Below are 28,000 nucleotides of genomic sequence, written 5' to 3'. Positions count from 1 at the left end.
CCATTGAAATCAACAAGCACGTGCGCAATTTCAACAGAAAGGAGGAAACCATGAAAATGAACAAAATCTGGCTACCAGTATTAAAAAACTCTGAAATTAGGAAAGTAAATATAGAACTACACTCTGAAAACAGGAGAATTCCAGACATGAAACAATCAGGGCTAGCTAACACCTCCCAACAAAGGATTCTCCCAGGCAGGAAGCAGCCAGGCATCGAAGCTACAAGGCTTTTCAATGCTAATCAATGTGATTAATTGCAACATTCACACTTGTCTCCAATAGGGAAGAGTTCTTTCTCCCACAAATATATAAACCTCCCTTGCTTAGTTTCTAATATATCTCACAACTACTGAGGATGCCTGCCGTAGATGTGGGTGAAATGTCAGGAGAGAATGCTTCCGGAACATGGCCATACAACTCATAGCAACCCAGTGATTCTGACCATGAAATTCTTAGACAATCCATCTGATTTCCTCTTCTGCCATAGAAATGAAATCATAGAAATCAGCCTTATCTTCAACAATGGACTACATGTGGGCTTAGACTACAAAAGATGTGTAGGCATGTTGTAACAAAACTTCTCTTGTGCTTATACCTGAAAATACACTAGAATTCTTCTTAAAAGTACTGATGTCGTGATTTTATCATGAATTGTGACTTTATAAGTAATTTTTGTTATAGTGAGCTGGAGATGATAATTAGATTTGCATATGCAATTTAGATGCTATCATTGTTTAGAGTTGTGTATTATTCTGCAAGCCCCAGCGAGTACCATTTTTAAGTGTCTCTTTGAATTCTGCTGCATGTTTCTTACCTTCTTGCGCCTGCCCCTTGAAAAACTGTACATACAGTAGCTCTACCCAAGGTTGATTAACATCAGTCCCTTGCTGACATCTTAATTAATGACTATGCTAATATATTTATGAGAAAAGGAGGCATGTGTATTTGCAGATACCTTGAAAAACCTACATAGAGGGAGGCTGGATTCAGACTGAGTCTTCTTTCTAGATGAATTTTAATGCTGTGAGTTAATGTCATGATGTGTAATGCATAATTTATATTGTCATTAACAGGGATGTTAGGGAAATGTTTTCATGCCAGGTTAAGAAAATAGTGCTGTTAATGTTAGCAACTGTAGTCAGAAAATATTTAAATTGGTGCTCCTCTAGATCTCCCGGCCAGTGGCATAATAGAATAATTCATCTAATCGTGTATATTTAGAGAAATTCATACTATAAAAAAGCTCACAAGGTTCCAGTGACTGGTCCAGAATACAGCTTTGATTGGAAATTACTGGTGCCAGAATTTGTAAGACTCAGAAAATGTTTTTGTAGATCTGAAAATAAATAAATAACAATATTTAGCAACAGCCAACAAAACTCCTTGGTAGATATTATCTCCATAAAGAAAATATAACATGACTGTCTTGGAATGAATAGATTCATGGTAGGGATAAAAAAACATCTGATTAAGAATGTTATTCAACATCAGGTTGATTAGCATCAGCCTTAAATATGTAGAAATGATCAGGAATAGCAAATATAAATATATACTTATGCATTATTTGAATTATGATAAGAGATAAAAATTATAGAATCAGCACAATTCTATAATATTCTTCCAGCTCAAGTATAGTCAAAATATGAACTCAGGGTTAGAAACTGCAAAGGCTCAATGTCTTATCAACACCAGCTGTACCAGTGTTTTATCCAAAGTGGGGTGCTGGTGTTTTACCTTAAAGTATTAGGGCCACATGGACCTCACTTAATTTACAAGATATGCATACTACCCAGAAATGTGTCTAATTTGTTTTTCTGCACCTTTGTATAGCAACTGTTATTCACAGCATTCCTTGAATAGTTCTCATGTTGCTTTTTTCAGGGGGACCTCTTCAAAAATCCCCATTCTGCTTAGTGACTTTTTATTTCTACATTGAAGGAAGGATGGCCTAAGATGACCTTGGGGAACTTAACTGTAAGGCTTTCATGCTAAGGGCTGATTGAGAAGGAGTTGTTTGGCAGGAATGTAAGCCTCAAGAGCTAAAGGAGAAATTCGGGAAATGGCCATAGTTCAGTGTGACAGCACATGCTTTGCTTGCAGAATGCCCCAAGTTCAATCCATGGCATCTCTACTAAAGGTTATACAAGGAAAGACTCCAGGGAGCTGTGTCAATCATTGCAGACAATCATTGCAGACATTGAACTAGTTGGACCAATGATCTGACGATAATAGAACAATGTGTTGTCGAACATTGTAATAGAACATATTCCCACACCTAAGTTACATAACACTCTAAACCAGTGTTTCCCAATCCGTGTTCCACAGAACCCTAGGATTCAGCAAAAGCATTTTAGGGGTTCTGCAAAAAAAAAACAAACACTTTTTACAAAGTCCATGCCAGAGTATGACGATTTTCCTGAAATTCAAGGTACGTCTGCTTTAAAAATAAAATTTCAGTCTTGATTTCCAAACCTACATTATACAAAACACCCAGGCAATAGGAATATATGAAAGAAGGAAGAACTTTGTGAATTCACAATGCTTCGGGACAGAGTTAGGGTTCTGCGCGAAAATCTGGGACAGAGTTAGGGGTGTCTTCTGAAGACTTCCATGACCAAAAAAATTTGGGAACCGCTGCCCTAAATGTTTCAAGCTTGAGAAACATAAGTCAATGGCTAGGTTGGGATTTATACAACCTTTCCATTGTTGGTGAGCTGTAGCATCTAGCTAGCCTAGCCAGTGGTGAGGATTTTGAGGGCTACATTTAGAGGTCTGTACAATTCCCATCCTAGGATTACCAGCTCCTCTGGTGGCTCAGTGTGTTAAAGCGCTGAGCTGCTGAACTTGCAGACCGAAAGGTCCCAGGTTCAAACGCGGGGAGCGGAGTGAACGCCCGCTGTTAGCTCCAGCTTCTGCCAACCTAGCAATCAGGATGGCATGCAGTCCCCCTGTAAAAATTAAATTTCCCTGTAAAAATTAAATAAATTTTACGTGGCTGCCATTAAGTTCCTCCTCACACCCTCCTGGCATGAGGAAATGACACCCCAGGAGGGAGGGGGGCGAGGAGGAAAATTGCCTCTCACCCCCCCCCCCCCCGGTCTCCTGGCATGTCATTTCCCCATGCCAGGAGGGCGAGGAGGAACTTAATGGCGACCAGGTAAGTTTTATTTAATTTTTATGGGTACATTAGAGGTTTGGGAATAGTGAGTGGGTGCCCTCTTAGTTTTTTAGGCTCCTGGAGCCTGAAAAACTGAGAATTCTGTGTGGATTGGGCCCGGGGATTGCTTAATCCACACAGGGTTCACACCTGGTAAGACCCGGATTTTACCTTTAGATCCTGCTCTTACCAGGTGTTTAATTAAATTGAAAAAAAAGCAGAGAAACCCTACTTTATTCCAAAATAATTTGATTTTACCGGAGGCCGCCATTTTCAAGATTTCTTACAAAATGAAGACAAGTTTGGAAGGAATAAACAATCCTCTTCTGCCCACCATTACCTTCCTTTTCATTTACACTGTGGAATGAGTTCCCACATTGTACACCAAATAACTATTGTCAGATGACCTAGGAAGCATGTCAAAGTTTCCTTTAAATATTTATAAGACGTTAACAAAATGAGTAACTTACAACTGCCTGTTTTTTTAAAAAAGGATTTTTTCTGCTGCTGCAATTGTACACATAGAAGGAAGTTAGTTCCTTTGATGACAATGAAACTTCCTTCTGAAAGTTTATACATAGTATTACACTCTGTTACCTAAATCCAGTTTCATGTCACTAGACACCTACTAGTGCAGTGGGACTTCCTTCTCCTTAGTAACCATTTTGGGGGGGGGGGGGGGCTCTAAAAAACTGCTGTGTAAAGGTTTCCTAGCCCTGTAGATCACATTTTGACAGTGTACTAGAAGCAGCAAGTAAAGAGAAAACGCTTTCTGATTTTGCTGGCAAAAACAGTTCGATCAGCAGAACGTGTCTATTTGATCGTGCTCATAAATGCATATTTTATAATAGAATGCTGATATAAAAGCCATGGACTATGGCAAACCTTGTTAGACGATTCTCCTAGGATGCGCTTATTAGTAGAATTAATGCAGTTTGATAACCTTTTAACAGCCATGGCACAATGCTGTGGTATCATTGGAGTTCTAGTTTGTTGAGGCACCAGAACAAATTGGCACAGAAGGAAAAATACTGTATAACTATAACTCCCATGATTTCATAGCATTAAGCCAAGGCAAGACAATCTAACAAATTGTTTCAAATGGCATAATTTCTACAGTACGGATGTACCCCTAGATCAGTGGTTCTCTACCTGTGGGTCTCAGTATTCCTTCTCTACTCTGGAACCTGGAAAGAAGTCATTGTTTTTACATTACATGTATCTATTTAATTCTAGATTTTTCTTGTTTTTTGTTGTAAATTTTCCAAGAACGAACAGACATAAAGTATATTTAACTACTGGTTAGCTATCTCTCTGGCTCAGATAGTGGATATTTTATTTACACTTTGAGAAAGACTGTGTAATAACATTTTTTTCCTGGAACTGATACAAATAGAGGAATAACTTTAAAAAATATTCTGCCTCCACTAGTAACATCAGATTTCTCTTGATCATGGAATGTCACGGAAAGGTAAAGGGCTGACTTATCTTTCTCTCTGTTGCATTAGCTTTCTGTCTATAGGAAGATTTGGATGTGACCCAAGATGTGACCTCTAGACCAGTGGTTCTCAACCTCTGGGTCCCCAGATGTTTTGGCTTTCAACTCCCAGAAATCCTAACAGCTGGTCAACTGGCTGGGATTTCTGCGAGTTGTAGACCAAAACCATGGGGAACCACAGGTTGAGAACCACTGCTCTAGAACATTGCCTCTTAAACTGTGAGTCCTGACTGTTGGGGTCCCACAATTTTTCTGAACATCATCTATTGACTGTTTTAGACAATTACATGAATCTGTTGTCTAGTGTTTACAGTGGACTCTGCAGAAGATGCTTCAGCTGTACTTCATAAAAAAGGAAAAACAGCCTGTTTAGCAAGTCTTGCAAATGTTGATTTGTTATCAGTAAATGCTTGAGTTTTATACCCATTTTATATACCTATATTCCTGGGGTCACATAAACATTTCTCAGATCAAAAGACATCCTGAGTGGAAAAGTTTTAAAAGCCCAGTTCTTGACTATATAGACATGGGGATATATAGTATATGGTTTTTGATTGGCATTTGCTCTAAAACCAGTGGTTCTATAGTTTCAGTAACTGGGAAGTTCTTTTTTAAAACACAGATTTATCTTCTCTCTAGCCTTTGGGAGATAATCTCACACTTTATTTTGAACCAATGCAGAACATTTTACATATTGGCACCTGAAACATCTTGATATTTTGCTGTCAATACTGGTAATTTGGGAACAGTTGACATATTTGTATAGTAAGTAATAAGCTCTATTCCCACATAGCTCTATTCCCATTTCAAAAGCTACACATTGGATAGAATTACTATATATAAGTATGCTGTTCAAAGTGGCATGTTCCAGAGAAAACACATACTCTCTAGGCATGTAATCATAGTGTTTCCAGTGGTTGAAGATTACGTGTATTGATTCTAGATCATATATGTAGCAACAATCAAACTGGGGTATCATTGCAACATGGATCGCCTAAGATCACTTAACTCTGTAGAAATGATAGAAGAGCATTTTTTCAGAGTCTGGCAATAGCTTGGGGTCAACTACAGTGGCATTGTAATGCAGAAAATCCCCATGTGGAAGACAATTTGTTTTCTCCTGTAGCAACATGTTTTAAAGCAAATGAAACTATTATACAGATTTTAAAATTGGGAAGAACTTCCTGAAATTCTGCATATATTTCTACTTACAATGAAATCACATTTAATTCACAAAGTTTATAGTTTCCAAACTGACATATTGTAGAAAACAGTATATTGCTATAGTCATAAAAGTTAACTGCTTAAAAATTGCATTGATGTATCTTACTGATTTTTTAAAATTGTGTCAGAAATGGCTTGCAAGTCGCTTCTGGTATGAGAGAATTGGCCGTCTACAGAGACATTGCCCAGGGGATGCCCGGATGTGTTACTGGGAGGCTCATGTTCCTGCAAGCTAGAGCTGACAGATGGAAGCTCACCCCGTCTTGCAGATTCAAACTGGCAACCTTGTCAGCAACCTAACCTTTCGGTCAGGAGTTCACCAGGGTTTAACCCATTGCGCCACCACGGCTCCTTTATCTTACTGATAAAAACTAGTCTTAAATGTGCTTCAAGCCAAAAGCAAAGCATTCACGGATTTAAATCATTCTGGATGCACATTTCATGATGAAATTCATACCAGTTTGATATCAAGTGAGAAATGTGTGGGCCTGGCAAACGTATTCTATAAAGCAGTGGTTCCCAACCTTTGGACCTCCAGGTGTTTTGGACTTCAGCTCTCACAGTTCCTAACAGCTGGTAAGCTGGCTGGGATTTCTGGGAGTTGAAGTCCAAAACATCTGGAGGCCCAAAGGTTGGGAACCACTGCTATAAAGATTCATGAGTACTCCAAACCCATTGAAGTCAAAGAGCTTAGGCATGTCAAGTCTGCGTGGTCATCCACTATTAAAATATGTGTAGAAGCACACACATTGGAAGATACAAACGCAAATAAACTGTAGGCAGAAGAAACAGTGTCTTTGTTTCTTCTTACAAACTCTCACCGCTCTATCTGAATTGCGTTTATTAAAAAAAAAAATTCTTGGCAAATGTTACAGAAAGTAAAAATGCATGAAAAAAGTCCAAACAAGATTTAGTTCTGACTTTATTCTGGAATTTAATGGCAGGAGAATGAGGTTCATTGGGGGTAAAGTGAGTACTTGTCATAATGCATCGATACAGTTGTCCCTTAATGTCAATTGATTTTGAATCCAGCGATCCATAGCTGGAAAATATTACGCCACTCAAGTTTCCCCCCAAAAAGAAAACTTTGATTTACTGTTTTATATAAGGGACACCACTATATATAATAGGATTTGAGAATACATGAATTCTGGTATTCACGAGGGGGAGGGGAGTAGTCCTGGAACCAAACCTCTTGATTTTGTGCCATTTATACTTTTAAGACCACATAGTTTCCATCTTTTCTCTTGTCCATTTTAAACATCTGCACGAAACCACTGAGGTTGTCTAGAGTTCAGTATGCTCAAAATACCTACTGCTGCTTCTCCTCTACTTCTTAGTCAGGTGAAGCAGTGTGAGAGATAGAAGGTCTTTCATATTTGGTATGTTTGGTACTTTTCTCTGTGGACTATCTTCTCTAGGAAACTATCCTGGTGTCAAACCTGTTCTTTTGGTCCTGGGTGAAGATTTTAGAAATTTGGCCAGACATTTTGCAGGTTTTAGATATTATTCTTGTTTTCTGATATATTCTGTTAGTTTTATCACTGAAGCTTTTTGTTTTGTTTTTCTTTTTTACTATGATGATTGTATTGTACCTCTATTATTTACTAGATGCACCCTAGGAGTTTTATATTAAACAGCAGCCTAGACATTATAAATGAATAAATGCAGAATCTATTAAAAGTCTGATTTATCCTTGCATGCCCACTAAAGTGTAAGAAGAATCAAAGCAGAAGAGTTAATTTTAAAGTAGTTACAGTTCTAAGCCACCCAAATTAGTTATAATCATAATTATATTTTTGAGCAGCTATATAAGCTCATTGTTCAAGAGCAATTAAAAGCAGCCATTAATTAATTAATAAAATATATTTCAATGTGAGTCATCTGCCATATTTTCTTTGTCTGCATTAGGGATGTGGCCATCCATATGTTGTTGGACTTACAGATCCAACAGCTCCAGTGGTGAGGAGTGCTGGGATTTGCAGTCCAATGCCATCTGGAGGGATACATGATTTGTATGCCATTCTGCTCCTTTCCAAAGACATATTGTTTGTGCCATATAAGAACTCCCCCAAATTTGGCAAAATCTCTGTTGTTCCCTGGCTATATTTTCTTCCTGACCTAAGAGTGATTTTGTGCTCAGATCCACTTCCGCTGGGTCGTATTTTACAACTTGATAATTTGGTTATATGAAACATTTGCACCCAACATTACCTGAATAATTCAAACTTCTTCTGAATTATGAAGTTGAAATCTGGGGAAACGGAAACACAGGCTGATTTCTCTAAACATTCTTCTATAGCACTGCTGTAGGTTTTGTTAAGTGCTTGGATCTTGACACCAGAATTATTGTGGTGGTATTATTAATTAATAATCTGTTGCTCTTCCATAATAGAAATGATAGATATAAATGAATGAATGAATGAATGAATAGCAGCTTGAGAATCACGGGACCTTGATCACTGTATGGTATGCTAATGTTTGCCATTGTTTGGCTTCCAATGGCTTCTGCAGCTACAGTTAATGGACCAGGCTGTGGCGCAGGCTGGAAAGCAAGCCAGCTGCAACAAATCAACAAATCACTCTGACCAAGAGGTCATGAGTTTGAGGCCAGCCCGGTGCCTGCGTCTTGTCTCTGTCTCTGTTCTGTGTCATGGCATTGAATGTTTGCCTTTATGTGTGCAATGTGATCCGCCCTGAGTCCCCTTCGGGGTGAGAAGGGCGGAATATAAATGCTGTAAATAAATAAAATAAATAATGTGGAGCAGATGATAATCAAGACAAGGCTTTGAAACAGAAGTGAGGAATCAGTCACTTTGCAGATGTTGTTGGACCACAACTGTTGGCATCATATACCATTTGCCATATCATATGGGATGATGAAAAACTGGAATCCAGTGACACCTGACAACTGTCGTCTAGTGACACTGGTTCTTCATTCTTCGTATTAACTTAGAGCTATTGTAAACATCAAACTTTAAGTGTAAAATAATGTACACTAAGGCTCTGCTGGTTTTGGCCCAAAAATGTTTTCACATGTTGCAAAGCTTTCTTGGTAATGCCATCACAAGTATGGAGCTCTTACTTTATGTTAGTTGCTGATCTTAACTCTTTATCTTTCAAGCGTTATAGAAAAACATCGATTTCTCCAAACTTGAAGGGAATAAAACGTGTGACGGCGCGAGTGGCGCCATCTATATGTTGGAACTATAAGTTGCAAGATTTGAATTGTTGTATCATGCCCTTACCCTGTAAATGTAGTTGGATTGGTTATTTATATCTGTCAATCAATGTTGTTTGTACCTGTTATATTGCTCACTCAGCAAAACTGTTTGGCTCCACCTCTTCCTGGAGTAGGACTGTGTTTCCTCCTTTTCATTCCACCAGCAAGCTCTCTATCGGATGGACGTGAGAGAGAGACTTGGCACTAAAAGCCCTTCAAAAGTTACCTCTCAGCACCAATTCTGAGGTTCTTACCCTTGGGACTCACACTTCATGTTCAGGGCCAACCTGAACAACGTTGAGGAGTCTCAAGCGCCTTCACATCAGTCCTTTGGCAACAGAGGGAAACTCTTGTCTTCAGATATAGGTCATTGGACTGAGGCTGAGTTTGCTCCGGCATTCACAGCCAGAGAAAGAGGGATCTAGAAGGCTCCACGGATTTAAACAATCAAAGACTGTAACGTATATTTTCTTTTACCCCCTTTGTGAACAATAAACCCAGTTTTTGAGTTATCTACAGTGTTTTGGTCCTTGGGAGTTCCAGTTTCCCTAAAGGAGGGCAAGAAGCAATCCCCTGGGGAAAGATGTCACGTCCATGCCTCTTTCACTAAGAGTACAGCCCCAGGCGCGACGGCACAAAATGTTTGATCAGTCTTTAACTAGTACCTGTGTGGCTTTTATTGTATATATCAGGAGACATTGTAATGTTTTGTTTTACGTTGTTGTAATATGTGATTTAAAATATTTGTATTTTGATAGTACAGTTTTTCTGTGAATTGTTAGCCACTTTATGTTCTTATAAAGAAGATGGAATTTAAATTAAATAAATACAAATGGGTAATACATAACATGTAAAACACGTGAGCTAGTGTAGACTATATTTTGGTGTAATATACTTCAGAGCAATTTATCCCCATTTATTCTGCATTCTCAAAGTATACTTGATGAATATATTTTATTATCCCAATTCAGAACCAAATTAGTTGAAGCAAAGGAGTCTCGCATCTAATTTAAATGCTAGTGGAGTTGGGCTTGGAATAATTGTAACTAATTATGTTTACCTATCAAAGCCAGTCTTGGGACTACTTAGAAGCTTATTAAATCTTGATGATTCCAAAGTTCAGTCTAAAAGGCGACTTTTAGTTTCAACTGTATTTAAGATGATTAGAGATTAACAGCCCAACCCACATCATGTTGTGCCATCCTATTGCGACAATGACATTCTCCCTGTCTCTACATGCAGATATGTATACATTCATTAGATTGGAATGATTATATATAGAGCAGACTGAGAAATCATTATTACTTGAGGTTACAGAAAATTATCTCTGCATTGTTTCAGATGGTTTTTTTTTGCCAAACTGTGAAAATGTAGAAATGTTTTCAGAGTTAGATTCTAGTCTAGACCACTGTAATGACTTATCATTGCAGACTCCAAAAAGTCTATTTTTGCTTTTGAAGGACTGATTTTTAAAAATGTACTGCACCTTCCACAAAGATTAATGGAACAAATCATTTTTCTAGGCTGGTCTGGCAATTCTAAACCCTTGGCCTTTCACCTTTTCCCCTCGAGATCCTTCCTTAGATTGGGTGTTTGGGCTTTAAGGTGATCCCTATGTTGACAAATGGATATGTCTTTCAGTGGCATGACCAAAACTAAACAGGAACAGCAAACAAACAAACAAACAAAAAACAAAAAAACACCCCAAAAGCCAAAAACCATAAGGTTTTTTTTAAATGCACATTTGGACCAGACATTACCTGAACTATTTAATCATTCATGGCTCCACATAACCCTATTCCGTTCTTTTCCCTTGGCTAACAGTCCAACCACAATTACAGCTTTTTCGTATCTTTATGCCATCTTTCTCCACCTGCCTGCTGTCAGAGTCAAGCCTCAGTTTTGTTTGCTTTCTTTCCCATAGTCCTCCTTTCCCAAACATTCGTTGATCGGCCATTGATTGGCACCAACCAGGCTTGCCCAGCTCCTCCTTTCACAATGAACCATCTCTCCTGAGGACTTTTATGGCAGGTAGTCCATCCCCTTTTATGGCCAGAAAAGGAGGGACCCAAAGAAGGAGAGAATCACAATATTAGCCATGGAAGACAACATTTAATCCTAGTGTTTCACTTTGCTCACTTTGGCTTAGACTGTTGGTAGATTTTTCAGGTTTTCTGAAAATCAATATAGGATACAGGTCTGTTTAAAACTACACAAATCCCATAAGTTCTCATGGCTTCCACAATAAGAACCCCAAACTCCATTCATATCTCACAATGTCTGTTCAGCTTTCACAAGATGAGGGGTTTATTCTGCTGTCAAGCAGGACAGAAAGCTGGAGGAGCAATGACACATAAGTCATAATCCCAGCACATAGAACCTGGCATTTGGCAAGTAAGGTGCAGTTGCTTCCTGCACATTAAGTTTTTAGGTAGGGAGCAGCCTGACATGTACTCATTTAATTCCCACTCTTAAATACAGGATTTGGGGCATACAAGACAAGACTTTAGGATCCCCAATATGGGACATCTGGGAACTCTGCTGAGGTGTTGATGGTTACACTAGGGGTGGGGGAGAGATAGAAAGTTGCACCTGTGGTATGGGTAGAATTTAGCGTTAGATATGTTGCCGTCAGTACTGCCACATTTCCCCAGATTGGCACAGGCAAGACATATCAGATTGCATTGTTTATATCTTCCATCCATTGCTATCACTGTCAGTATCTGGCTATAGTTTGAGCATTGGACTCCAACTCTGAAAACCAGAGCTTGAATCTCCTCTTGGCCAAAAAACCTAGTGAGTGGGCTTGGGCAAGTCTATAATCTTGCAGTCTCATAAGAAGGCAAAGACACAAATCTTACCTAGAAGACACCTTGGGATCAACATATGTCAGAAACATAACACACAACAACAGAAACAACAAGAATCGTGTATTATTATTAATTCCTTTCTATCCCACTTTTCTTCCATGGGTGGGACTCAAAGTGGTGATGTATGCGTACTGTTGTTTTTTGTGGGCCTTCAAGTCTTTTCTCTCTCTGTGTGTGTCTTAAACTGCAGATCTTCTGGAGCCCTTTCATGCCACACAACTACAACATTACGACACTCACTTTAACTGCGATTGCAACAACTTGAGGGTTGTAGTGCGGCACTAGAGTTCTCTGAGAATTCTAAATAAATAACCAGTCCTTAAGCAGTTCATACCATGCTGGCATGGCAGCTATGGCGGAATCATAGTTCTATAGTTAACTTTAAAAAGTATAAAAAGTTCTCTGGTGTTTAGAGCTTAGCAAAATCATCCTCTTGATCAGAACAAGGGTGCTAGGTTTGGATATGTTAGATCTGCCTCATCGTTTTGGCAATCACTAGTGCCCCCCTCCAGCTATGCAATAGGATTTTTAATATATACATTCCATTAATGATGCTTGAAATAATAGTTGTAAGGAAAATGCAACAAGTTCTTGGGAAAATGTTATTCTTTTATGTATCCAGAAGCAATTTTGGACAGAGATTGAGGTTAACAGCTAGGATATATACATATAGTGTAAAACTGCTGAAAATAAAACCTAAGCAAAATAAAATGTGCATCTTGATGTAGGCAACTTGGCCAATAGTTACCTGTGCACATATCCTTGTGGATGCTCATATAGTTTTAAATTGAATTGTAATGTTATTGTAATTGTTTTTATGCATTTTATATTGTAAGCCGCCCTGAGTCCCCTTATTGGGTGAGAATGGCGGGCTAGAAATACGGTAATAAATAAATAAATAAATAAAATAGTAGAAAATGTCATTGGGTATTTTTACTATGTTTTTAAAAAGGATAAATAACGTTCTGTAATAATCTTTTTCTCTTCCCTAAATCAAACATATTTCTTAAAGTTCATGGATATATAGAAGCAGTTAGGATCTCTTTGGAGGACACATTCCTGAGGAGAGTATTTAGAGAGATTGCAAAGCCAGGCACAGCTGTATCTTAGTTAAGGCAGTTCTTTCTTCCTCCCACCTCCTCTTTTGTTGTATATTTAATTGCTGTGAATGCAGAGGCCCTGTGGAATTGGAATTTCTTGTTCTCAAAAGGGTGAAACAAAATACTAATCCCTTGAACATAAGAGGCAAAATTGCTATGTTCATTTCAGATATTCATACGGCTTATCAGACTATGAGTTTTGGTCTTTATTTTTAGTGCAGAGAATGTTAGTACCAGGAGTGATTGCTTAAAACATTTGCGTATGTGTGTCATACTTAATTATGCTTGTGCAACAATGGTGCCTTCCCTTCATGATTGCTTTCTTCTTCTTTTAGAATAATTAGCATCAACATATTCTTTTGGGGGTTTGTTGCTAGAAGAAACATGTTTTCCATGTCACTTTTCTGCCTCTGGTTTGTCTCCATGTTATAAAACCTTCGAGGAAAGACATTTTTAGTTTTGACACCACCTAACAAATGGTGTTCTGTTTTTGTTGGGAGACTTTTGGCAGTGAACACACCATTTTCCAATCTAATTCATAGGTGCTAACTGCTTGAATCATGAACGTATTGGGCAACATGGGGAGCACAACCCACTTGCAATGGGCTCTTTCCACTATGTCTTGTTTTACTGTGCAATTCATATTAGCAGCATAGAGGACGAAACTACTTCACCCAAACTTTTTGTCCCAGGAAGGCAGCTTTTGAATCAATGTGTTTACTGTGATCTCATAGGCAACTAGTTACAAGCATTGACAGGGCCAGCATGGGTCCAAGTGATGATACTTTTCTAACCATAAATCATATGCTGAAAATGAGGAAAAAAGAACTTGTGTGCATGATTGAAGAGCAGTTTCTATAAAAAGTGGGACTGTCTCCATTTTTCTCAGCCACCTTGTAAGGAAGGTGGGATATAAATTATGTTAGTGGTGTTGATGGTGATTTTGACAATGATGATGCAGGCTGCAGTGCTCCTACTTTGTTCCAGGATACTCCATTCCATTCCTGTTCCTCTAGTTTTCATTTCTTTTTGCCCCCTGGTGACTCTGTTCATTGAGTACATCCACTTTATAGTTGACTGCTGGAGATACATTGCTTTTAAGATTTCTAAAGGTGTATTCTTGTACTTCCAAAAAGCCTCGGGCTTGTTGATATCTCTCTCCTACATATGGGATGTAGTTTTGGCTGTGTAAGATTCAACACTTGTTAATGTACACAGAGCAATCCTGAATTTGACCTGAATTGGACAGCATCAATGAGGTGGAAGGTGGTAGTGGTGGAGGAGGATTTCACCGAACGTTTTTGTTAGGAAGAATCCTATGTGGTTTTTTTTTACCATTTTCTTTTTATTGACCTTTATGTAGGTGTACATGTGTATGGAAAATATCTGCACCAGCTCCAGAATTGGAGCAGAAGTTGGCTCAGATTGGTTTAGTCAGAGAGAATGGCTTTAACTTTATCAGATCCAAATCTAGCTTGGTTTGCCCCAGAACGGCCTCCTTTCCAGTTTTCTACTTTTCCAGGCATTGGGGGGGGGGGGGGGTCTCTCTGTCATCATAATAGTGGTTCCCTTTGCCAGCAGAGGTCAGTGAAGAGCTACTGACACAGCTATCGTAATGCCCTCCAGTTATTAACCACAGTGGTGGATGGAACTGCAGTCCTGGTCACAAGAGTCCTGGTCACAAGAGCTATGAGATTATTATGGAGTATGTATTTTCAACAAGGCATTAAAATGTACCTCTCCATTTGTACTCTTTCAAGATGAGTTAATTGCTTTTGGAGGAGCTTTGTGTATTAAAATGCTTTTCAAACAAAAGGCCCTGCAATGGAATTCCGGTAAAAGTTAAACACAACAGTGTCTTTCTGACCTTGAGTTGTGTTTTGTTTTCCTTGGCATAAGTAGAAACAGAAAATTAGTGCTTTCTTGATAGTGATATACGGGCAAAGTACCGAGAGTCTTGTATTTGGTTGTGGAGCATATTTGCTGTTAATTCCATTTTACAACTATGTTTTGCAAAGGAGAATAAAACTTTGTAGTTGCTTTAAAAATAGAATTAATGAAAAAGGCACCTCTAATATTATATGTGTGTGTGTGTGTGTGAGAGAGAGCGCACGCTTCATCAAGTTGGGCAATCTCTCTGGAAAGATTTCATTGTGCTATGCATACAGTTCATTGTTCAGGTGTTGTTTTTCTTCATTCTTATTTTGCAAAGCACTTGGGGCTATCTATCGTGCCCCCCCCCCCCCCGGCATTTTGCCAGCTGAGCACAATAGCAGCCATAATAATTTGAACATTTCCAAATGCAGTGCATTTCCCCCACTTTGTATAAAGGACTCGGGAAAGAGGGATGCAAACCTGTAAAACAATGAGAAAATATCTAAGAAGGCAGCCTTTGGGAGGGGAAATGGAGCTATTCCTCCTCACTGCAAATATCTGCATAAAATCTGGTAAGTGCTGATGTTGTGCTTTTGTGTTTGTGTGCACATTATAATAAAAAGGCTTTTAAAATGCAGGATGTGATTCATTGAGAACAAATCATGGTAGGTAATTTAGCAGAGAAGTTAAAATGAAAATGGTATTACATGATCAACCTAGGTGTTCAGTGTAAATCCTAGGAATTCTTTGGAATTCTAAATAAGGCTTAGGAAATGTGAAAGGATTCAGAAAAGTATTACATGCTCTCCCTAGACTGTGGGTGGAATCCAGATTTAGTCATGCTTGGAGTACAGACAATACAATCAAGTAGTCTATCTAACTTGTCGGATAGATTTCAGTGGGTCTGCTCAAAGTCTCTATATTGTCCCCTGAAATTTTCTGCATATGATTACAAGTGGAATTGTTTGTTTTTAACTGGCATGAAATCAACTTTTACTTAATGGGGATCCCTTGAATGAGAGATCTCTAAAGCACCCTATCCTCAACAGTCCTGCTCAGGTCTTCAAGACCCAAGGTCATGATCAGTCTTATGGTGGCCATATGCCACATTTGGCTGATATGATGTCAATTACCAAGGGAAAAATCTGACTTCCATAGCAGGAGTTGAATTTTTCCCCAAGTTAGGGCATCCAGACAACTGCAGCCGGTTCTTTTTACTTCTCATCTGTCTTAAACTGCTTGAAGAGTTTTACCTGCTATCCATTGAGGTTTCTCTTTCTCTCCTCCCTATACATTCCACCCCATTTCTTCTTAGGGCCCTTCCACACTGCCCTTTATCTCAGGATCTGATCCCAGATTATTTTCTTTAAACTGCAATATATGACTTCCCCTGTCAGATAACCTGGGATAAACAGATAATCTGGGATCATCAGATCCTGGGATATTGGGACAGTGTGGAAGGGCCCTTAGATTTTCAGTTCCTAATTAAAACACTGTGGCACAAAATGTCTTGTTCCTGTCCAATTCAGCTTTCTTAACCATCTGTAGAACATGGTTCCATTTCACTAAAGATGGAACAAGAAACATTGAATTCAAATCTTACGTTTACAATTTATCTGTAATTTTAAGCAAACCAAATGCTTCTCTGTATCTTGTAATATCTGTATAAACCAGAAGCAATCTAATCAAGTGTATTAAGTTTTAAAATACGGCTAATTTTAGTATATTTTGACATGGTAAATGCTAATATTTGTTACAAATAGGATATCACCAGTATTATTTAGAATATATAATGTTGGAACTTTGTCACTAACTGTATAATCCTATGCAAGTCAACCTAGCATTCACTGCCATTGTAATCAATGAGATTTATTGCAGTCTATCTGTGTCTTGCTGCGTGTAATGTTGGATTTTACCATACCTATTGTTCCGCATGTTGTTGACTCAGCATTAGCTGTTCTACGGAATGTGGGAGAACAGACAATTAATCCCTTGCCTGGTGTTTTTGGGTGTGCCATAGTTTTCCTAGGAATTCCTTCGCTTATTGCAATGAAACTTTGCCTATAGCAAATGCATAGTACAAAAATATGAACATAATACAGAAACTGATCTCTTTTTATCTGAAGTCAGTACGTGCACAAAATAAGAGAGTTGGTATTAGGAATGCGCGAAGGACTTTTGTTTTGCAGAAAGGCATTGTACCTTGCATAGTTAGCAAGTGACTGAATATAGAAAGACGCACTTGCAGTGTGAGTTGCCATAGCGCAAGGTAGTGCACATGACAGCTTAGCAACAGTTCAATATGAACATTGTTCATTGCCTTAATGAGCTGCTCAGACCTAGGTATGGCTGTTAAAGACTCCGAGATTTGAGAGACTTGTAAGATTGATCATGGGACTCCTGTCTAGTAGTTGTGCATTTGGTAAACATGACAATAAAAGGGTGCATTTAAGATATCACTATGTCAACTTTGAAGGCATGTAGAGTGTTATATAATTTGCTTTGTACATACTTGTAACATCTTTTTAGTGTAACAGAAGCATGAGTAGCAATGACTGTTTCCTCAAATTTATAGAGCACATGTTGTCCTTTAAACCCTAAGGAATAGTCACGAAACTAATCACAGTTATGTGTTGCTAAGGATAGACGTCTATTGTACTGCATTCCTTGGAAGATTTGTGTAGATGTTCAGTTTTGGAGGATAATTATTCATCCAGAGACGAAAAGGTAATTTCACATAATCTGTTGTTAGAATGAATGAAGCTGTGCTGTGTTTTAATGTTATTGGCCATCATTTTGCTTAATATTATCATGCTATTAGTGTAGCTTATTCTTGTTCAAAGATAACAGCAGGGCTGCCCTATTGCAGTAATTCATTGCTGCCCTTGTATAATTATATGACATCTTTTGAAGGATGAATCCTTCTTGATATGTTGGTTTGAACAAAGGGCTAAGCCTGCTCAAATGTAATGTTTTCAGTAGTGGGCTTGTGTGACATTGAATAAGATATGTTAACACTTGTGTGTGAACTGTCAGTGTAATCTTGTGGTTACATTATTGGAAAGCCATCTTGGAGCTCCAGGATCACATCACCACTGAGCCATAATACTCATGGTATGATCTTGGGCCAATTGCTGGTTTCTAACCTAACAGGATTGTTGTAAGAATAACCCAGAAAGGACAACAGTGGATAAAGTTAGCTATGTTATTCATTACAAAGTTATAAAATGACATATTGGTAATAACCTTCCTAGGAGTAATATGATCTTTAAAATCTGAAAACGATTTATTTATTTTTGTTTCTTTTGGCTATTAAGTTGCCTGCACACTCAGGTTTGTGGAGGCTTTGGTTGTGTTGTGGTACAAGCAGTGAGGATGATACCGACATTTAATAATAATAATAATAATAATAATAATAATAATAATAATAATAATAATAATAATAATAATATTTTTGTATGCCGCCTCCATCTCCCCAGCAGGGAACTCGGGGCGGCTCACACAGGGAACAAGCTCAATATCTATATATATAAAAGGATAAAGTTGCGGGCGCAGTGACTATAACAACAAAACTAAACATCCCAGAAATACGAAATTTGGCAACACAATGCAAAAGGCTTGCCTCCAGGTTACAACAACACAACCACACCACAAAACCACAATCCAGACCCACAACACTCACAACAACGCATCATGCGATAACAACACAACTAAACGCCCCAGAAATACAAAACTTGGCAACACAATGCAAAAGCCTTGCCTCCCAGTTGTAACAACACAACCACACCACAAAACCACACAGGACCCACAAAACTCACAACAACGCATCGTGACTATAACAACACAACTAAACGCCCCAGAAATACGAAACTTGGCAACACAACGCAAAAGCCTTCCCTCCAGGTTGTAACAACACAACCACACCACAAAACCACAATCCGGACCCATAAAACTCACAACAATGCATCGTGACTATAACAACACAACTAAACGTCCCAGAAATACGAAACTTGGCACACAACTAAACGACCCAGAAATACAAAACTTCGCAACACAACACAAAAGCCTTGCCTCTCAGTTGTAACAACACAACCACACCACAAAACCACAATCCAGACCCACAAAACTCACAACAACGCATTGTGACTATAACAAATACAACATTTGACAACACAACTCATCCACCTCCCCAATCCCTACATTCACACTTGGCCTCCAAAAAAACAATTACAATAATAACAATGACAACAACAACAACAATAAGAATCAACACCATCACAGGCAAGAAACAGCCAGGCACTGAGGCTGAGAGGCCAGTCAGTGCTAAACTGGGCCTCCAAAAAACAATACAGTAGCATCTAACTTATCCAACCTTCATAATCACTACAACAACAATAATAATAAACACCTACACAGGCAAAACAAAACAAAAAGACTATTGTACCACAATAAAAATATAAACCGCACTCAGCAGAATCAGACATTACAATTAACAACAAACCAAAGACAACAGGGATCTCAAGCAATTATCAATCAACACAAAAATTGAAGAAGGTAACAGACTTCAAATACTACTACTAATGTGAGTATAAAGAAGGGTGGAGGTCACAGCATCAATACAACCTAATGTAGTCTGACCAACACCACCAGACTAAGCCACAGCAACGCGTGGCCGGGCACAGCTAGTAATCATATAAAAACATAAAATAACAATTTAGACATCAGACAACATAATTTAAAAACAATTTAAACAAGTCATAGTTGAAATCGACATAGTTAAAATGTTAAACAATAATCCAGGCATTAAAGATCCAATATAGGATAACATCTGGGCGATAATCAAAACGGATTTAGGGAGTGTCTATTACAAATAGGACATACATCAAATAAATACAACAGGTAGGGAAGATAAATCTGAACGGGAATCAAACTAAAAAGTAAGCAGGGCAAGTTTCAGTGTAGATATGGACCAGGTTATAACGGACTTAAGTATAGCAGGAGTTGTTTAACTTTCATGTACCCATCCTGATGGTAGGGATATTGATTACATATTTCCCAGTATGGAAATTAGTTGAGTTTTAGTATTGAACACAGGTGTGGTTGGTGGAAGCACGAAAGAGAGCCTTTTTAGTGGGGCAACCCTAGAATTTTGAACTCTTTCCCTCTTTGCGTGCCTTCAAGTTGCCTGTCCACGCATGGCGGTCCCATTAATTTCAGAGGGTTTCCTTAGGCAAGGAATACTCACAGATAGTTTTGCCACTTGCTTCGTCTGGAGCAGGGGTCCCCAAACTTTTTAAACAGGGGGCCGGTTCATGATCCTTCGGACCATTGGAGGGCCGGACTATAGTTGGCCACCAAGCAATTATTATTATTATTATTATTATTAATAATAATAATAATAATAATTAATAATAATAACAACAACAATAATAATAATAATAATAATAAAAGAGAGGGTTGGAAGAGACCCTTTGGGCCATTGAGTCCAACCCCCTTCTGCCTTTGTGCACCAAAAGCACAAGCAAAGCACCCCTGACAGATGGCCACCCAGTCCCAATGTTAATAATAATAATAATAATAATAATAATAATAATAATAATAATAACAATAATGTGATTTTGTGATACGAAATCCAGCATATCTATATTGTTTGCTGTGTCATACAATATAATAATAATAATAATAATAATAATAATAATAATAATAATAAGGGTTGCAAGAGAAGAAGAGACCCCTTGGTTCATTTAGTCCAACCCCCTTCTGCCCTTGTGCCGTGGGGGCCGGATAAATAGCTTCGATGGGCCGCATCCGGCCCCCGGGCCTTAGTTTGGGGACCCCTGGTCTGGAGTATCCCTCAACCATTCTCCATCCAAGTGCTAACCAGGGCTGATTCCTACTAAACATCTAAGATAAGATGGGATCCAGTGCCTTTAGTGCAGTCATGGGCAAACTTCAGTCCTGCAGGTGCTTTGGACTTCAATTCCCACAATTCTTAACAGCTGACAGGAATTGTGGGAGTTGAAGTCCAAAACACCTGCTGGATCGAAGTTTGCCCATGCCTACTTTTGTGTATTTAGGAGGCTAAAATTGCCTCTCTCTTTGCTTCCTCTCATCTTCCAGCTAAGACTTTTTATTATTCAGACAGAGTTTTAGAACTAATGACTTTTAAGTAAGAGAATATAAGAATGTGATGTATTTTTTTTAAAAAAAAAATGTATTTTCATTGTCTTTTAAAAGTGTATGTTTTAAATTACTTTATTATGGTTAATAGTCTAATTCAGTCTTAATATTGTGTATGTTGTAATTGTATTGTAATTGCTTTGATTTGTAAACCGCCTTGAGTCCCATTCATGGGGAAAAGGTGGGATATAAATAATGTTAATAACAGCAACAAATAATAATAGTTAATCAGATACCTCCTATATGTAAGTCCTTCACATCTGATTGTGTGGTCCACGGCTATGCAGGGAGAGCACTAAGAATTAGGGGAATGTTGCTTTTAGTTGTAAAGCCAGAATTGTTTGGTATTTGTACACAAGCCCTTCTGAAAGGCGAACTTCAAGATGAAAAATGACTAAAGCATGTGTATGTCCAATTTTATGAGGTTTAAACAAGGAATGTTCCAGGAGTCGGAAGGGCCCAGTAAATAAACTGTTCAGCTCTACTTTAGTTGGCAAAAGTGCTGGAGGTGAAACACTGAAATTACACATTAAAAGTATTAATTTGTACAGTGGAGGAAGAAGAGGAGGAGGGAAAAGTAGAAGGAGAAAAAGGATATCAAGAAGCCTAGAAAACAATTTAGTCTCTCAATTCTGAGAGGTCTGTGTTGGGTGTGTCTGGTTTGCTCAGAATATACTATTTTCTGTTACCATGGTATATATGCTATGTTGGAATTTTGCAGCATATTTCTATTTTCATAAATCAGACTGAAGAGTCACCTTTTCCAATAGGAGATGAGGGCTACTTCTGTCCATGTTGTTTGGGGGAATTCTGAGGATTTTAGTACAGCAAAAAGGACCTTCTGAAGCTTTGCTCAAAATGCAGCAAGGAGCACTTCTTGCAACCTAGATGTGATCCATTTTCCACCTTTTTGAATATTAACTTTGATGACGACAAGTCAGCTTAAATATAAGAATATAATTATAAGTGATAGCTGAAAAATCAGTCAAGATTTCCGTGGAACTTTTCTGCAGCTTGTATTTTAACAATTTAAGTAATATAGTATTAATCCTATTTTTCAGACATCAGTTTTTTGATGCTATGCAGAATGGGCATTATCAAGCATCACTACAGCCTAAAGCAGTAGTTCTCAGCTTGGAGTCCCCAAATGTTTTGGCCCACAACTCCTAGAAATCCCAGCCAGTTTACCAGCTGTTAGGATTACTGGGAGTTGAAGGCCAAAAACATCTGGGGACCCCAGGTTGAAAACCACTAGCCTAAAGCAATAGCTAAAATACAATTATTCCCCAAGTCATGAACAAGATATGTTCTGTAAATTTGTTCTTAAGTTGATTTTGTATGCAAGGCAGAACAGGTACATCTTCAGATAGATGTAGATCAAGATCAGTGATTCCCAACCTTTTTTTGAACAGGAACTACTTTGACCGGGGACCACTTGACCAGGGACCACTCTCCAATATTAATACCAAAAGGGTTACAAATCAGTTTTTGGTCAACTTTAGATCTGGTTTGGTTATTTGGGGTGGTGATTCAGAAAATTGCATTAGATGGACCACATCAGCTCTAGTTCCTGTTATAGAACATAGGCCATCCAGTAGTCACCATCTGCTCACCCACAGAAACCATATTTAATAATCTAGAGCCAATGTGGTCTATCCAATGCAGTTTTCTGACTCAGCACCCAAAATAACCCCAGCAACAGGCCTAAAAATGAAGACACCATTTTTTTTGGTTGGGCTTAAGATTTTATATTTACTTCCGCCACCAGGGCTCACCCCCTGGTGGCAATTTTCCCTGCATTTCTCACGGACCTTGTTTTAGGTCTTGCGGCCCACAGGTTGGGAACCACTGCTATAGATAGATAGATAGATAGATAGATAGATAGATAGATAGATAGAGGCTTTGGATACCATAGGGAAGGGTTAAAGATCCCTGTGGTGTTAGTTTTGCTGACTGTGCACTTGTTCAGAAGATTTCATCTCCCTTTCTGTTCTTATGATGATTCGATTTTGAAGAAAATTGGCTTGCGGAAACGAGGATTGGTGATTAAACTTCAGTGGAAACACCTTTTCTCCAGGATAACTCTTTCAGGAGTGAATTTCCCTTCTGAGAGGTAGATTTCTTTCACTTTCTGTTGTTTCACTCCCATTCTTAACTATGAGTCATTTGTAAGTTGGATGTTTGTAAGCCTGTAGTTCACTAAAGAGAAAAATTAAAGTACAGTCTTCTCCAAATTATTTGGTACTTTCCAGATGTTTCAAATTACTGTTCCCATTAGCCACTATGGAAAAGAAATAGGGGAGTTATGGAATCTGAAATTTCTGGAGGACTACCAGGTAGATGAGTGAATACTTGGAAGTTATCAAAGTTGAAGGTAGTGAGATGGAGAGCCAGGAAAATCTGAAAATTTGGTTGACTGTCCCCTTTAGCAATGCAGTGGATTTAGAAATAGCTGCAATGTTTTAAAGCATATTGTATCTAAAAGAAGCAGAACATGTTGTACCATTATGTGACTGAAAATTAGATCACACCAAAATAATGCTTGCATTTCAACAGCTAGGGAAACGCCTTGCCTTATGCAAGTTCCTTTGTATTTTTTCTGCTTCTTTTTCATAAGAACAAAAAAGAGCAAAAGGTACATGAATTTCCAGCTAAGGAGAAAGTTTGTGGGTACAGCTGGAGTCTTGGGAAACAGAAGATCCCATTGGTTGGAATTAATAATACTGGTATTAAATAGCATAGTGTAATGGTATAAGACTATTGGATCTCTTTTCTGGTCCAAGCCAATGTAAGTGTAGTTTCCTTGTCAATGTAAGTCAATGTAAGTCAATGTAAGTGCTTATTTGGCTGAAGAAGGACGTATAAGGTAAGATATATGTGATACAAATAAGACGGATATGTGATCAGTATCTACATAAACACACCTGGATATTTTTATGACACTGCCTTGGGAACCTTCACCACAGAACTGCAAACCACTTCTTTAGTTTCCCTGGGTTCAAAAGCTGGGTATTCATTAAAAAAATCTTCAGAATTTTTTTTTGGGGAGAGTGGATGTTATTTTTAACAAGGAGCTACTAGGGCTTCTTTTTTTTTTTAAACCCTGTGTGCCATAACTTTAAACTATCTTTAGTACCATAGAAAGAGGACATTAAGATTTATATTTTTGGTTAGATTACATGAAGGAAGCAGGAAGATACTAAATCCATATCTTGCTCAACATGCATGCTCTCCTGTATATGTCATGGCTTACATCATACTTTGTCCCACTAATGGTAAAGTGTTGACTGATTTAGCTTGGCTCTTCTCCTGTTCTTACAAATAGTGCCTTCTAGGAGCCATTGAGCAAACTGTGAATTGGAGAAGGATAGGTAAAGATAAAGGTTTTTCCCTCACATTAAAACTATTCATGTCCAACTCTGGGGGTTGGTGTTCATCTCCATTTCTAAGCCGAAGAGCCAGCATTGTCCATAGACACCTCCAAGATCATGTGGATGGTATGACTGCATGGAGCGCTGTTACCTTCCTGCCAAACGGTACCCATTGATTTACTCACATTTGCATCTTTTCGAACGGCTAGGCTGGCAGAAGCTGGAGCTAACATTGGGAGCTCATCCGCTCCCCTAATATGAACTGCAAACCTTACGGTGAGCAAGTTCAGCAGCTTAGCTGTTTAACCCACTGTGCCACTGGGGGCTCTGGAGAAGAATAACAGGAACACAAATTCTTTGGGTTCCTGAAGACCCTTTTACAACTTTTGTAAGGGCTCTTTTTGCAACAGATCCTCGGACATGACTTTTAGACCACCAGATATCAGTATGACTACTATTTTCATACTTGCTCATTGGGCAAGCTGGCTAAAGAAAACCAGAATTAAAGTTCAACGCCATCTGTAGCGATAGCTTTCCTCAAGACCCTATATGAGGGGAAAGGCGGGATAAAAACCAATCAATCAATTAATTAAATAAAATAAAATGTCTACAACCCAGAGGAGGGTATGGCTTCATGCCTGAGACCAAATCAGAAGTATTTTTATTACTGGGTGAGGTTACATGGCAACATTTTATTGCAACTCCTGCTTGTAATAAGCCTGTTCCTTCTAATCAATCTCCCGTTCTTTCTTTGCAAGCTGCAAGGCCTATGTTTTACCTTAACAGGAGCTCAGGATTAGAGATGGAAAAACGTGGAAAAATTGGGGAAACCCCTGGAAAAATGTTCCCCACCTCCCCCGATTTTTCTGGGTTTTTTTTTCCAGGCCTTCCCATCTCTACTCAGGATACAAGGATCTCCCACTTTTCGATGGTCTGCTCTTTCAACCCTTTTAAAGTATAACCTGTACAATCAGCGTGATGGTCTGCTCTTTTGAACTACCATATTCCATCATATTTCCATGACCTTCCATTCACGTGCTACTTTGCCTTGCCACTGAATGTGTTGTCTAGCTTTTGCACACACTCACAAGTGATATATAGTGTGTATTCACATTTTGATGAAATAATGCATTTGCAAGTTGGAAAAAAAACTGAGTTCTGTTTTTCATGATTTCTATTTTTGTGATTTCTGACAAATAAGGAAGGGATACCTGCAGTTTGTTGCCTAGCAGTATATCACAAGTTATACACGTGTTTATTTTACACAGGACTGGGGATTATGTAGCCCCCCAAATGCTCATGAACCATAATTTATATTGATTCTTGCTGACACAGACAGTGGTAGGGATTAAGGGAATTGCATTATATTGAGGCCAGCACGGCAAATATTTTTCCACTCAGTGTAAATGGTTGTGCATTTTTGGAATGGTTTTTATCTTCACTGTCAGGTGCTCCCGGTGGCACAGTGGGTTAAAACTTTGGGCCGGCAAGACTGATGACCTGAAGATTGGGTTGCTGACCTAAGGTTTCCTGTTCAAATCCAATCCGGGGAGAGCTCGGATGAACTCCCTCTATCAGCTCCAGTTCCATGCGGGAACATGAGAGAAGTCTCCCACAAGGATGGTAAAAACATCAAAAAAAAAATCTGGGCGTCCCCTGGGCAACATCCTTGCAGACAGCCAGTTCTCTCACACTAGAAGCGACTTGCAATTTCTCAAATCTCTCTTGATACGGAAAAAAACAAATCTTCACTGTCCTATGGTTATCGCACTCTGAACCTTTTGAATCACTACATACAAACTAACAACCATGTGTTCAAGCTGTCCTTCCAGATTACAAATCCTGACATGGCCAAAGCTGCCATTACTAAGCCTGCTGTTTTGCCAGTCCCTAGAGCTGCTGTAATTGAAGAACTTGAAAAACACATGCTGGGAATGGAAATCATTTTCAAATAAAACAGGATGAAGCAGATGCTTTTAATTGTGCATTTTGTTCTGATGATTTTATTACTTGCTCTCCAGCCTATAGAATAGCCCAGGACTCAGACCTCTCCGTGCAGTTCTGGATCCAAATTAATAGTACAATTTATTCAACATACTGTTAAAAGACTACAAATAAAATGCATATAAAATATGGCTTCAAAACGCAGCACAATTTTTATCATTGTGATTTTACAGTTCAAACACAAATACATGGCAATACTTTATGGTATATCTGCAAAAATATAGCATGTATATTGAGTCAAACTTGAAAGAAATTAATTGAATGTAACTACCGTAGTTGTATTCTAATTAGTTTAGTTAAATTAATTTACCAGCTCATTTGTTTATTTAAACACTCACTGTCAGAATGTAAAGTTAGATTTAGCTTAGATAGTTAGATTTAGGTTTTATACTATTCAATGTTCTTTTAATGCAGTAAATCAAATACTTTGTCTCATTACTGACTTGAGTAAATTTTAATTTTAAACCTAACATTACAAGCTTTGTTTTGAATGGTTTCTTAGTGTAACTGTATATTATGTTCATAATAAACCAAGAATAATCTGAGTATATAATAGGGAAATATGTTTTTAATATAATCTATACAAGAAAATGATAATGCTAATAGTTTTCATGTGCGTCGAAATAGTAGCAAGTATTTTCATGTTAATAGCAGTATTGTGAAATATCACATTATGACAACGCCATGGTATAATAATCTCAGTTCATTTATTGAGTAACAGTTTTAAGATGAAAGATCCAATCATACACTTAAGTTGGCACTGAACCATTTATGAAGTTACTTCTAAACATACGTGAGATTGTTATGATTTGTTTCAGTTTCTGCAATCAGACTAGAAAAAATATTAGTTTAATTGCCTGCTTACATACGACATCACACTTATTTTGACGTACTTACAAATTATGTAAAATGTAAAGTGTCAAGAATAATAAAGTCTACTTTCATGTAACAAATTTTGAGATCCCTTGAATAACTACCATGAAAATTTTAACTCCATAATGAAATTTGTTTTCATATTTGTACTAGACTGGGCACCCAGCGATGCCCGGGTTATTTGCTTGTTTGGTTTTTTTTATGTTAGATAATAGCAGTTTGGTCATATGTCTTAGAAAAGAACTCAGTCTTTGCTTTTTCTTTATGAAAGCTCCCATTAGAAAATGCATAAGAATGTGGGTGAACGACAATGCCCAAAAATTTTGGGTCAATCCTCCCAAAACTCCCCCAGTATTCACAGTTGGCCATGTTGGGTCTGTGTGCCAAATTTGGTCCAGATCCGTCATCTGCTTGGTTCAGTATTCTCTGGATAAAGGTGAACTACAACTCCCAGATTCCCAGGGCAATCACCTTGAAGCCATGCCAGTATACAAAGTTGGCCATGTTGGGTTTGTGCGGCAAGTGAGTTCAGTGCTTTCTAGATAAGTAGAAATGTATAAGAAAGTTTTAACTCTATAATGGTAGATTTATTGTCATTGTTGTGCTTATATACTGCCTTCTGTTC

The 28,000-nt window shown here is 38.3% G+C and overlaps 1 protein-coding gene and 1 long non-coding RNA gene across 4 annotated transcripts in view; one reads left to right on the top strand and one right to left on the bottom strand.

The window, feature by feature from the left end:
• znf516 (zinc finger protein 516) overlaps positions 1-28,000 on the top strand; it is a 138,942-nt gene that overhangs the window by 31,189 nt on the left and 79,753 nt on the right. The window lies entirely within an intron of this gene.
• Positions 26,039-26,293, bottom strand: LOC134298948 (uncharacterized). The gene is made up of 2 exons (XR_010006079.1): positions 26,203-26,293; positions 26,039-26,143 (listed from the first exon to the last, which is right to left on the bottom strand). It is a non-coding gene; the product is annotated as an uncharacterized LOC134298948 (long non-coding RNA).

The sequence above is a fragment of the Anolis carolinensis genome, chromosome 4, assembly GCF_035594765.1.
Source record: "Anolis carolinensis isolate JA03-04 chromosome 4, rAnoCar3.1.pri, whole genome shotgun sequence".
Taxonomy (NCBI): domain Eukaryota; kingdom Metazoa; phylum Chordata; class Lepidosauria; order Squamata; family Dactyloidae; genus Anolis; species Anolis carolinensis.
Note: the sequence above shows the minus strand (reverse complement) of the source record. Positions and strands in the feature narration are given on the sequence as shown.